Source organism: Temnothorax americanus, unplaced genomic scaffold (genome assembly GCF_048541705.1).
Source record: "Temnothorax americanus isolate GAGA-0224 unplaced genomic scaffold, ASM4854170v1 Scaffold3, whole genome shotgun sequence".
In the NCBI taxonomy this organism is placed as follows: domain Eukaryota; kingdom Metazoa; phylum Arthropoda; class Insecta; order Hymenoptera; family Formicidae; genus Temnothorax; species Temnothorax americanus.
The window spans coordinates 5,055,533-5,068,958 of NW_027509442.1; the positions used below are offsets into that span (position 1 = coordinate 5,055,533).

Below are 13,426 nucleotides of genomic sequence, written 5' to 3' on the forward strand. Positions count from 1 at the left end.
CGGTTCCTCGTAACTTTGAGAGGGAAATGTGTATACAAGTAACTTTTGCTCGTATCTATAGACCCTTTTTGTATAATGGATCCCCTCCAGGTTACATATCGCGTTGTATCTTTCGCATAAAATGATAACATTATGCTAATATAATATAAAAAATAAAGAGATAGCAAGAGAACCGGGGATATTTGACTTACACCATCAAAGTTCTTTGTATTATGCAAATAGACATATAGATAAATACGAACGAAGTAAAACAGACAACCAGTCGCACTATTATCATCGCAATGTGCCGTCGAAGTAGAAATATAGGCAATGCCGGAGTCGCATGCATGAAGATAAGAAAAAGAGAAATTTCTCCTCGCTTTAATATGCGAGGTCGCTTTTATTTGGTGCTCTCTAATCTTTACGTTAAGACGAGTCAATGGACGGATGACGGAAAACTCACGCTCCTGAAATACCGTTTAGACGCCAAGCGAATTTATCGTCAACTTAGAGAACGGGAGCGAAAGGTGGAGAGGGACGTTGAAGGCGAGCGAGGAGCGAGAGAGAGCTGGAAGCGTTAGACGCGTCGTAGGAAGTACCGTGAAATATTGCCTTTGGATTCTGCATCCACCATCCTACGCCCGACTTATCCCTTTTTGCCCCGACCGCCTCTCTGTCTGCCATCGTGCCCTTCCCTGGAGAACCCAGAAGTTAAGCGCGGTCGCGCGCGCGTTCATTTCACGTTGACGCGCTGTTATGCGGTAATGGAAGATTTTATTGGTCTGCCGTTGGGTAAAGGACGTCCGGATCTAATTTAAGTAACTGAGTTTGACTGACTTTGAAAGCCTCAGCCGCCGCAGACGTATTTATGGCCCTCGCATTAACGTTGTTCGTCGATCAATCGATGGCGATGTAAATCGGAATCTAAGATATTTATTACGATCGGAGGTGAAAAGCGGGTATGTAATATATTCTTATTTATCTTCGTTTCTCTATTTTTGTATAAATATTATACAGTATATATACGGCAGAATCTTCGTTTTTATTTTCATTTATCAAACTCCGTTGAGAATGTATAATGTGTGTAAATATTGGCGAGCGCAACTCTCTTAATGTAGAATACTCAGCTATACTTGACATTAATTCATCTCGCTTGTTTTATTTGCTGTCATGTCATGTTCTTCGTCTTCTTGGTATCATTATACGGATTAATCAAACTTTCTCGCTATAATCTTCGTTTTTCGAGACTGACTGTACTTCAGAATGGATCAGTCTCGGCTTTCTGAAATATTGCCGGTGTACCAGGAATAAAACCAGTTATCCTTCACGCATGACGGGATCCTGAGGCATTTTCTCGTCTACTCGTTTACTTAATTTTGAATTCATTGGTATATTATAATAAGGCTCATATATTTTGTAATAAGGCTTTATATTATATCCTAACAATTATGATGTTTTAAAGATGATACTTTTCATGCTACGTTAGGATTTTAAATTTCTCTCTCTCTCTCTCTCTCCGGTTTTTTATCATCCTCAATCAATGTTAAATCTTATTATACCTGACGCAATACGCGTATTGATATTGCAACATAAAAATTATTTTTTAAATTAAAAATTTGTTACATAAATGAGAGGATTTCGTTTCTGCAAGGGGTGCTTTTATCTACTTTATTATTTCTTAAACTATATAATTTTAATAACATGACAACATTTTGATATAGTGCTACGTAAACATTTATATTTTTGTAGACATTCTTGTAGGAATTTATTATCACATTATATTATTTAATATCTTTGCATAATTAGAGAGCCACGATTAATTTTTATTAATTGATTATTGTTCATAAGTATGTACAGTAATGTGGTGTTACGTACAAATGAATGTTTACAGATCGGGCGATAAATTAACCGACGATCTCTAATATGCGCCTATATTGTTATTTCATAAGTATTCTCGCATTTGCTTTGGTATTCGGTGCGATCGGAAGATTTAAACTTTACTAAGCGGACTAGGAAGTTTATGGAATAGGATAATGTATTCTAGAAACATCTCAGAAGCCAGTTTCGTAATCTCGGAGTATCGAAGATATCGCAAACGCTCGGTTAGTTAAGCAATTTTAGATCAGATAACACTGTTACAATGGTGGTGTCGACTTACTGACGAGGTGACATGAAAACGTTACGCTCTCAGAAGTTATCACCCTAGGAACGAGAACACGACTGGCGCTATCATAACGCTAGTGCTTGTTATAATACAGTCACTGCCTACCGTTCATTAGAACGTAGTTAAAAGCAACAATATGAGATAGCGGTTTGACGTCACGGGCACTGATATATGATGTTCATTATAATTGTATGTGTAAAAAAGCAACAGACTTGAAAATTACTTTTTGTTTTACTTTATTATTTGTTATTTGTTACGTAATATTATTACATAGCAAATAAAATTATATTACGAGCGATGTAAGTAAAATGCATTATGGGATGAATTTAAAAATTAGATTTATAATAAACAAACAGAATATATAGATTTAATATATTTCTTGCTGGAAAATCTATCGTTAGTTTTTTTTCTATCGAAAAATGACGCCATTATTGTATTATTATCATGCTCTGTGTACCTATCTTCAAACTTTAATAATACTACGTGAGAATATATTTTTTTATTCTAGGAGCTAATTTTTTAGGCACTTACTTGCGTTTCTTATTTGTTTCCATATTACTTTGAAACTTACATTTTCTTGCCGAATCGTGCGAGATAATCTAAATGTATGATAATGCAGCACGAAATTGTTTTGTGCGCATCTCGCGCGTACCTACTTTTTATTCTAGGCGATTTCGAAAATGAAGAAATATTCTCGAAATATTCTTTCGCACGAGCGTAGTCCGCGAAGATGCGATACACTTGGCGCGGAAACACTTCCAGTTTCGTTGCGGCGGAACAATAATTCATCGTTACTCCGCGTGCATTTCCTTTTTGGCTATAAGAGGAACCTACATGCAAGTTCGTAGTCGGAATATCAACAATAAATATTCCGCTAGGAGAATTGGTGGCTGGGAGAATTGGAGAGCTGAAGGCTGAAGTATGTAGATACACACATGGGGATGGGGAACATTCATGATCAATCTTACCGAGAGATAGTGATATTAAATTCTTAATAGCGACATTAGAAGTTAACTCATTTGCAACTAACAAACGATGCACTCAGTGTTGAATTTCGTCGTTGCGCGGGCTCGACGAAGTTGAAAGTGATGACGATGTGTTCGAAACATACATGCTTATAATGATGTCTAAACATTATTTTTCGGTTATAAGTTATGTCATTAAATATGCTACCTTAATTACGCGTGTTGAATATTTTCGGGGAAAAATATTGTGCGATTACCTTTTATTTTCGAAACATATCTAAACACTTTTCGTTTGCGTTTGTATAAAAAAATCACTAGCGCATATTGTCCACGGTATAATTTTTAATTAACTATCTTCTGAATTATAAAAAGCCAGCATTTTTCACATTTTTCTCGCTTACCGCACTCCTTTGCCACAATTAATCATTAGATCCAAGTACCTACTCTGATATAAAAAAAAAAATCGGAAGTCGCAATACCATCGAGGATTCTTTGTTTCGTTGCTCGTTTCAGGTTACTCAAACATTCCTTTCTTCCTGATGAGTGGAGATTTTTTTTTCAGCCACCGAATTTCAACTCGCCGTTTCATTATTCGACGTCCTCTCACCGACGACTTCCTCCGGTTTGTCCATTACCTTTATTCTTTCCTCTTGATTACCAGTCTCATTCGTATCGGTGAAATAATTTCCTCGCTGTACTTTTCCATATTTTAAGACATACTACTAGTTTCTTTTGTTAATAGTATTGTATTGTATAGTAGTACTGAATTGTTTGTCAATATTGCTTTTTACGCATTGTACATACAATATGCCATTATATCGTTCCCGACTGAAAAACAACGTTATGTGTACAGTGTTTCAGCGTGGCTTGTAATTACATAAGTACATACGAGGCTCTATGTAGCATGTTGGCACGAGATATAAAATAAAAATGCGAGAAATTGCCGTGCGATATCACGTACGTTACAATACACTTGACTAGATACGTAGAGGGGTTACATAGATCGTCGAACGTAAATTACACGGATCTTGAGGCTTGTGCAGAATCAAATTGTTTTATCTTAATCTCTTTCGCATGTTTTTGACACGTGTTTTTTAAATGTAAATATACGATTTAGTCATGTGACTGCGTATTATACACAAGCGTTGTATACACACGTACGTATGCACATGAATATTGTTTTTATCGTGCTCAAGGATTATTGCCGCGGTTTATGTGAACAAATGGAAATGCCGCTCGTCGATGATACATAGCGCGGCCTCCTATCAAAATGTTCGACCGGTGAGTTCTATTGTTAGCCAGCCAAATAAACTATGCAGCTGTGACTGATAACTTTGGACTCGTATCGGGACGGAAAATAGCCTTTCTAAATTTAGCGAGCCAATTTAATGATAATGCGACTTTGGTCAGAGTCTGCATATTGTCTCGGAACTTCCGAGGTGAAGATAAAGAAGTGAGTTTTACGACATTATTTTATGTGACTTCAGGGTATGCATTTAAATACCCCCGCAATATTGAAATAAAAAACTTATACCATATATTTTATGAATTTTCGGGAAGAATGAAGGACTCGTTGTTAATTCAGTGTTCTTCCAACGTTCTCTCCTTTAGATTATACAACCTTTTCACTTGTGATTGTACATTCCCTTAAGATTATAATCGCCTTAATATAAAAGTAATAGACGCATTGGAAATAGAATCGTTGGAGTGCAAACAAATATAAATAAATCAGTAGTCGCGAGAAAAAGCGAAGAAAGAACTACTCAGCAGCTGAGCGAATAAAGTCTATCGAAACGCAAAAGTGGAGATAGCTGCTGTTTGTTTGAAATTGATCGAACCTTTCTCGTCAAAAAGTTTGTGATTACCTGAGAAGCGACAGCATGCTTCGCTAATTTTCTACTTTCGACATGAATCCGTTTAAAACTGCACGAGCTTATTTCAATATAGCTTACTTCAACGATTGAATCGATATACCTGTTAAGGTTTACATCACAAACATTACCAGCAGCACGCAAGATGGATTCATGTATTGTCTATTATATACGAATGCACTTTAACAAGCAATCTGGAATTTTTTACCTTATTCTTAACGATGATTTCTTTAATCTGCTTGAAATTTTTTTTATTTTTATTTATTTTATGAATTAATTTATTTTTAATTTAACGGAATAATCTTCACTTTGTGAACATACTTCAAAAGATAATGAAGTTGTTGAAATGGAATAATCCTCACTTTGTCATTATACTTAATTAAGAAGATAATGAAGTAGTTGTATGATTAGATTAACATAATTAAAAGATTTTACAAAATTACAAAACACTTCTACGAAATTAAATTACACACACATAGTATCTATTGATGAGTGGGAGAAGATAATGGAATATAGAGTAAGATTCGTAAAGAAGATCTAAAAAGAGATTATAAATTAGTTTTAAAGCTTCTGCTAATTGTAGTGCTATATTAAAAATAATTTTTAAATATACATGAATTATATTTGTATTTTTAGGGATCCATAGAGTATACATAGTTTTTTAGATTTCAATATTTGTCAACTCTGTTTATCTATTAATGAAAGTTATGTGAAAAAAATAAAACTATAGACAAACTTTCTCACTAGCGTAAAATGTCAAAATATTTACAGTTTTTGAATTATAAGTGATTAATAAAATAGATTTAGATTAAATACAATTTTAGCAATTTTCTGCAATTTCGAGGGACTAGAAACTCAGAAACTCGCAGGATCGCAGCGTTACTAGGTTGCTCGTTCTCGAGGTTGAAGAAAGTGCATCGAAATCCCAACTTTTGCACGTCATCCGTATTTCCCACTGGTTCCAAGTTGTCGGATAAATTATGCAGTTTTGCATGCATTTCCCGCTCGTATATCCGCGATACATCTACGTGTCCTACGGGACTGATCTTCAGGAATGCAATTAAGTCACGGAGCTTTGTAGAAGCTCTCAACGATACTAAAACCTTTTGTGACGATTTTTCTTCTATTAGAAGCGAACTCTTCGAGTCGTTCCGTCTTCCAGTATTAAAGACTCTTAACGCTCAGCGCATGATAGACTATCAAATATGTTTCTTAACTCATTAAGCTTTAGGAGGCCCTACGCTTTCTGTTTTAAATTCTTGTAATTCGGGCCCTGGTAAACATTTTTAGATTGCAATTGGTATATGGAGGTGAGGGGAGGTGCTCGTTTTACCTTTAAACCTAGTCAGTGATGGGATATCTGGAAAAAGGACATAAGGGTTGAAAACGGAGATAAAATGATAACTGGCTTTTCTCATTGGCAAAAAATATTAAATTGGTGGATGGTTTCGTCTATTTTGTTGAGAAGAATTTTTGTCATAGATCACTGAAATAATAATTATATCGATTTATTCTACTCGGGAAGGGGTAAACGAAATCATTTATTGGTTGAATATTTGTCAGTAAAAAGGCAGGAATTATGTTTTTTTTACTTTTACTTTCAACTTTTGGATTTTTTTGTAGATATCCCATCTCATACATCGTTGATTGGATTTTCAGAAAAAGCAACTCTTTTTATCTTTTAAATACCAATCGCGTAGAAGAAAACCTTCCAATATTTATTAGGTTAATAAACATCACGATTCAATAATTCTTATACGATTTTAGCTATTTAATCTACTGTTTGCTTTTTTTTTGTAAAATTTGCACTTTGCAAGAATAAGTATTTCACATAAGTAACCTAATGCATGAGTATTTACTTCGCGTAAATCTATTATCGAGATGCTTGAAGGACAGTTGAAGCGCGTCATAATTATTAGATTGGCGTAATTAGTATTACCAAAATAGCAATGTTACGTATTCACATTGCTAAACGTATCACCGTTTTACATGATGGTGTATGAAACCAGGATTGAAACGGTCCAACGTAATTGCCTATATTAATTATTCAACTGCATAAATGAAACCAGTGTAAATGTTTGTCAATATACATCAATGTATAAATATCCTGTATATAATGTATATAAAGTAAATTATGTTATTGAAGCTGGTCATTATTAAAATTATTGAAATGGAAATATCGATCGCAATGAGAGAATACGAATGCGCGTTAATGCATTGTTTCATATTTAACGATTTCGCGATTAAGACGAACAATGAAAGTTTCATACTTCTTCGTAAGCAAAATTCATTTTTGCCCAATATGATGGAGTAGACAAGCGCGCACTATGGCCGTGGCACATATATGAAAAGAAGTTGATTTCTCAGAGGAGTATGAACTGCGTGCACTGCATCTGCGAACACCTGTGGCACCTTGGGAGAACTTGGAACAACAAAAGAAGCGGAAAATTGAGAGGGTGTTTTTACGTCACAATTTTTCTATTATATTTTTCGTAGATTAATTGATTAATAATAGAATAAATTGTTTAAATTTCAATGGAGTTCAAATGACTCTTAAGGTATGACCGATTTTGTTCGGTCAGATATTCAATAGCAAAAAAAAGCTCGCTAACTGGTTAAAGAACACACGAATAAAACGGATTGAGCAGAGAATTTGCGAAGACGAACGATGTTCGGCTCTTTGTTTTGAAATATTATGTTGCTTATTGAAAATCCGTATCGATCCGCTATGGGTCGTTATTTCCGGGGGGGAGAGCGATTATTCGTTGCGGCCGGAGATCATCTCTGGACGCTCGCAAGTTGCGATGTGTATTTTCCGCATTCAGGACGGATAAATAACCGTGGATGTCGCGCGGCGCGGCGACGTGATTTACGGACGGGACGCGAGCGAGCGCTTTGCGCTCTCGCGAAGTTAAGAAGCGCGCTCGCCCAGATTATTCCACCCGGACCTAGGCGAAATGTGCAATTAAGCGCTGCTCCCAAGCTTGGTTTACGGCGTCGCGTCGCGTTGCGCGACCTCAAAGTTACTTCATATGTAGGTTATTGGCTAATAGATGTCCCCGGCCAAAACTTTTTCCATTTATTCTCATTCCCGTTGCTTACACGGCAGTATCTCAACGACCAACGCTTGCACGGGCGATTCAGTGACCAAAAATGCTTTTATACACGCTACCTGGCTGCTCGTGTCACCGCTATAGTAACTCTGTATGGATGGGGCTATGTATTCCGTATATACGAGGATTAATTTCTGCGTAAGCTGTAACATATCCTCTGACTTAATATCAGTTAAGAGATAGCGATGTTCGATTAATTACTAATCTTGTTATTTACGCAAAACGATTTATTTATTTAATATGTTCATATCCGTTTTTTGCATCCCACGTTATATCCGATACAAATACAATTCAATTAATTTTAGGATTAACTTCTTTGGATTATTTAATTATATTGCAGCAGTTATCGTTTTTTCTTTTTCACTTTATCTTTAAGTAAAAATAGGAAACCTAAACATTTTTATTAGAAATTTTTATTGGCAGTTAAAAGTGTTGGCTTTTATTTTTACTGCGTGAGGTTTTCTACTGCCTGAACACAACTTTCAGCGTTATAACTTTCTACGTTCATTTCAATCAGCTTAATGACTAAGTTTATATTAGTTCTAAGATTAAGATTTATATTAAATAATTTCCCATAATCTATATATATGTTTATTTATTTTCTTTGATTTCGAGGTACACTTAATTAAATTAGCAGCCTTGTTTAACGTGTAACGTGCGTGTCGTTCGATTCGCATGGTGAATACAGTAACAATATTTACTCGGCGTCGCGCGCAACAGTTTGCGTAACCAAAACTACCTTCCTCACAATTGCTCGCAAGCTTTTCACAGAGCAGTTTTTATTTTCTTCGCCGCCCTGAGCTACACAATTCCTATGATTTTTCTATTTCATATTGCGCGCCTTTTCAAGTCCGGGACTATAAAAGAGGCGACTCATACTGAAAGCAAGTTTTCTCGACGGTTGTTCTTTCTGGATTTTTCATACTTTTTGTCCTCTTCCTTCGTCTCCTTACCGCGCATATGCGCGTCGAACTTTTCGTCGGAACTTTGACAACTTCGCGCTTCGTTACCTTTCAATGACGGCACGCCACGATGCTACGTGTCCTCGGATCGTGCTTCTTTTTTTTCCCCGGAGATAAAGAAAAGAAAAGGAACATATTTAAAAGTCTTTGTAGTTCCCCTTGTGCGCCGTTTCCAGTATGAAACTTTCGCGTTTCCTCGCGTCGACGACACGAGAAAACGGGAAACACAAATTGACCGGAGGAACGGAGGAGCGATTTACGATTCCTCGGAGGCGGGCGCGGTGACTTCCGGCGCGCTGAAAAGTCCGGCGGAAAAATCAAGCCCGCCGAGCTCGATCGAGCTCGAGAGATTTCCTTAAGCCGCTGTAATCCTAGGGCAGTCACCCGTCGATGGCGGTGTTATGCAAATGTCTGGAGACTGATGTCAGATGTGAGGGATCCGAAGCGTTACTAAAATGCTTGTATACATATTACGGGAATGAAGTTTCTGCCATAAAACGGAGGAAAGAAAGTCCGTATATATGTTCGAGAGTGGTTCATGAATCTTAGTCAAAAAATTACATTTGACAGTAGGCTGGAGTTAATGTATTAAAAAGAGATTGACTATAGGATTGCCACTTGGATGACACGTGGAAATTGTGTAGAAGTCGTGGACTGAATGTAACAAGCTAACTTCGACCTTTCGAAGCGCAAGACATTTTTCGCAACGCTTGAATACATATTTATGTACATTCATGTATAATACGCGCTATAAATACATATCAATAGCAAGAGAAGTAATTTTACGGAATAACATTATACGTGACGGGAGAATCATTGCTTAAATAAAATATTTATAATTCATTCTAATCTTTCTATTGTATATATATCGATCATTCTTACTTACATCCTGAATAATTTTTGAAAATAATTTTTGAAAACCGCATATGAATGAGACAATCGAATGTGGTGTCAGCGTGCCACAAGACGTATACTATTTCGACATTGCACCAACTGTTGGCCACACGATTTTCTATTTGCACGCTGGATGATTATGCAAACATATGGACTCCACATATATGTGCACATATCCGTGCACTCATATACATAGAACCGTACACGGCACGGTTTGACAACACGCGGCACGTTTCATGTGATAACTACTACTCTCTTACAATCAATATTAATATTGCTACTGATCGACGGTATTTTCCATGTATTATGAAACCTCACGTCCTTAATTAAATCACTCGCAATGCGTGCGCATTAAAATACCGCGCCGTGTGATTTTGCATATATAATCGCATGAAGCCGCATGTCGATGAAAAAAGAATACAGGTATTGGTTGATTGTAATTCAAAAAGTTTCTACGGAATGACAATTTAAATTTTGGCTATCATCAATGCTTCGAGATTGTCATCCGCGGAGCTCTTCGATTGAAAAACAGTGAGACCATTGTTTGAACAAATCAATGGTATACATGAAATGTATACCATAAATGTTCATAAAAATTTATAAAGAACGCCGAAGTTATAATTAACTATAACGAGAGTAGAAATTCCTATTTCCACGATCGATCTTTGTGGGTAGGAGAATAATTGAAGGATATGGAGAAGTAATTGTTTTAAAATATTAGCGACTGACAAGGTCCTTTATTATAGCAGTGATTCTCAACCCATGACTTGCGGCGCATTATCAGGTGACCTGCGGCTAACTACAAATTATTATAGAAACGAGTGTCATTAATTTGTCAGCGAAAAGCATTTATTTGAAAATTTTTTGAAGCTATTTTTTGGTTAATATTTATTATGGACTTCGATCATTTTATTCGAAATCTTGTGTGTAGCAATCTTGTCTTGTCTTGTTTATGAATTGCAAGCATTACAAAAAAGTGGGTTTGAATAGTTTTCGAAATTCACAACGCCGCTGCAGATAGAGAGACAAAGGAAAACGGGAAAGACAGGAGAAGCCAGCATAAAGGATGATGATTTCGGTCTGCATACACGTTTTCATAGTTCGCATGCAGAGTAGCGTGCTACGATCTTTTGAAGTTCTGGGATTAAATGGCTTGGCTGGATGGCGACAGCGGAGAACAGTGAGATGAAAACCTTGCCCTCCTTTTTCATGCTGGATGTTTGTCAATCCTCGAGAACGTAGCGACGGCTATCTTATGATGCTTCTACCCTTGTCACGTATGGAAACCATGCAACTTTGGGGAGATTTTTGGGATAGAATATAAAAACGAGATTATACTGGCAGCTCGAATAAAAATGGGCGAAAGAGATTTATCCTGTCGGGACAAGTATCATATTTCACATGTAATTGATACGTTTTTGACACACATTTATATTGCCTTACATGTAAATTATGTCATTGAAATGTATACGTATCATGGAAAGTGCTGTATATAGCAGTTGTATACTCGCGTTTTCCTTATTTTCATATTTCGTATATTCTTGATACGGTATTTGCAATCGCTTTTTATATTTACTTTAAAATATTAATTTGCAAAATTTCAACAAAAATAATAAAACAACGATAACGATTTTTTTGTTGCTTTTACTCTAAGTAATTAGAAGAAAAAGCAACTATATATATATATATTGTTTGTAAATATTGTATTATAATTTATCTTAAGTTAGAAAATATAACAAATAATTTTTTTTTAATTTTCTTTATATACATTCTTTTAATCTGTATTTTTAAATTTTTTACATGCATATTTTTTTATTTGTGATTTCCATATTCGCAGATGTTTCGCAGAATGTTATTTTAGTGAATATAAAATTTACCGTATATTTTAATATATTTTCAATGTCCCTGCACGATACATACGAACTGTACAAATATCTTTTTGATAAATTTTTACAATAATATCAGGAAGGAGAGAAAGAGAGAGAGACAATAATTAGCATTATTTTTTGCTTTCTAAGTGATCGTTATCTTGAATAATGTATCTCGTTTTTGCCTTTTGACTGGTATAGAATCGATCGCCTATATATCTAGTATATCTTGTGGCTAAGCTGTAAAACGATACATCCAGAAATAATGGTCTTGCGCGGCAAAAGCTGCGAATAATTAATCCGGATAAACCGCTACGACGTATATCTTTCGCGTCGTTTGTCAGTATGCGTGCCCTTGTCTGTTAAGCGTGATGCACGAATAGGTGATCGATCTACCCATCGAGTTCAGGCCGGAGAAAAAAAGTTGCGAAAGTCCTATGATTGAGCGTTTGCCATGTTCGTCCTGCGTACGTTTTCCCGCGTTTCGTTGATAACGAAATTCATTTTTTCACGCACGAATAATGCGAGGATGTCGCGCTGTGCAGCTATACTTTTCAAGTTTCAGCGTGAAATATTCTAGCAACTAAGCCCTAAATTAAAATTCTGTTACAATAAAGTCTGCGCCAAGTTGAACGGTAAAGGCTCCTCCATTATTTATGCGCACCCCCGCGGCTTAATGGCACCGGAAGCTCCTCATTTGCTACGGCTTGTAACAGACTATTGTACCTGCGCTTCGATATTTCAAGGAAAGAATATCGATTCCAATTTTGTTACAGGTTTTTTTTGCCCTCAAAATATTATTCATATTTTATTATTCTTATTTATTCCAAAGCCTTGCGTATATTTCACACAAAAAGCGCTATAGGGAATATATCTTGAGTTCATACCGCGCTATTTTTTCAATTTAACAAAAAGTTACATGATATTTAATAATATTTAATGTTATCTTTTAAATATATATCATTAAATAACGACGAGGCCGATTTCAATTAATTATAAGTCAAACAATTATTAGTGATGGTTGCTCGTGCAGTTACTGCGAACGGTAACTTTCTGTTCTTATCGGGATGAGCTTTTTTTACCGACGTTATCGACGGCCAAAGCTTGTACAAAATTGTTGCGGCATGCAGTAAGAGATTGCAAGCCCTCGTCTCTCAGTGAAGGATATAGTAGAATTCTGCATTTCCCCATCGGTAACTTGGCACGTGAGTTTTGACGTTTCCTTTTAGATCTGCTTATTTTATTAATCGATATATATTTCATTTTAACACTCTTGCTATAAATTATTAAAATGTGTTGTGAAATTGTGAATTACCATTTATTTTTTTACGACTCTTATCAACAAATTGCGTCGGGATTCGGGATCTTCATGTGTCTCGATTTTAAGATGCAAATACATCCATCAAATGCTTTGCAAATTCATCGACTTTCGATTTTTTATGGCAGATCAGAGATTTGCAGTTTTTATTGCGGTGATTTTTCCGACGGTCGAGGCAACTGATAATGCAGAGTGCACTGGCCGACGGTTGCGAACACATTGCGAGCCTCGTGCTAATCGACGGAGGAATTTGATCGATTCGCCGCCGCGCCGGTGAAAATGACAATGAAAC

At 36.1% G+C, this 13,426-nt stretch overlaps 2 protein-coding genes across 3 annotated transcripts in view; one reads left to right on the forward strand and one right to left on the reverse strand.

Annotated features, from left to right (window-relative positions):
- Nucleotides 1-2,242, reverse strand: part of LOC143900332 (facilitated trehalose transporter Tret1-like) — a 37,821-nt gene extending 35,579 nt beyond the window's left edge. Inside the window, exon 1 of one of the 2 annotated variants that reach the window (XM_077411553.1) lies at nucleotides 2,138-2,242. The gene's annotated coding sequence lies outside the window, so the exon portion shown is untranslated. The remainder of the gene's footprint in view (nucleotides 1-2,137) is intronic. The other variant, XM_077411555.1, reaches the window with a different exon arrangement.
- Nucleotides 1-13,426, forward strand: part of LOC143900337 (uncharacterized) — a 148,349-nt gene that overhangs the window by 90,615 nt on the left and 44,308 nt on the right. The window lies entirely within an intron of this gene.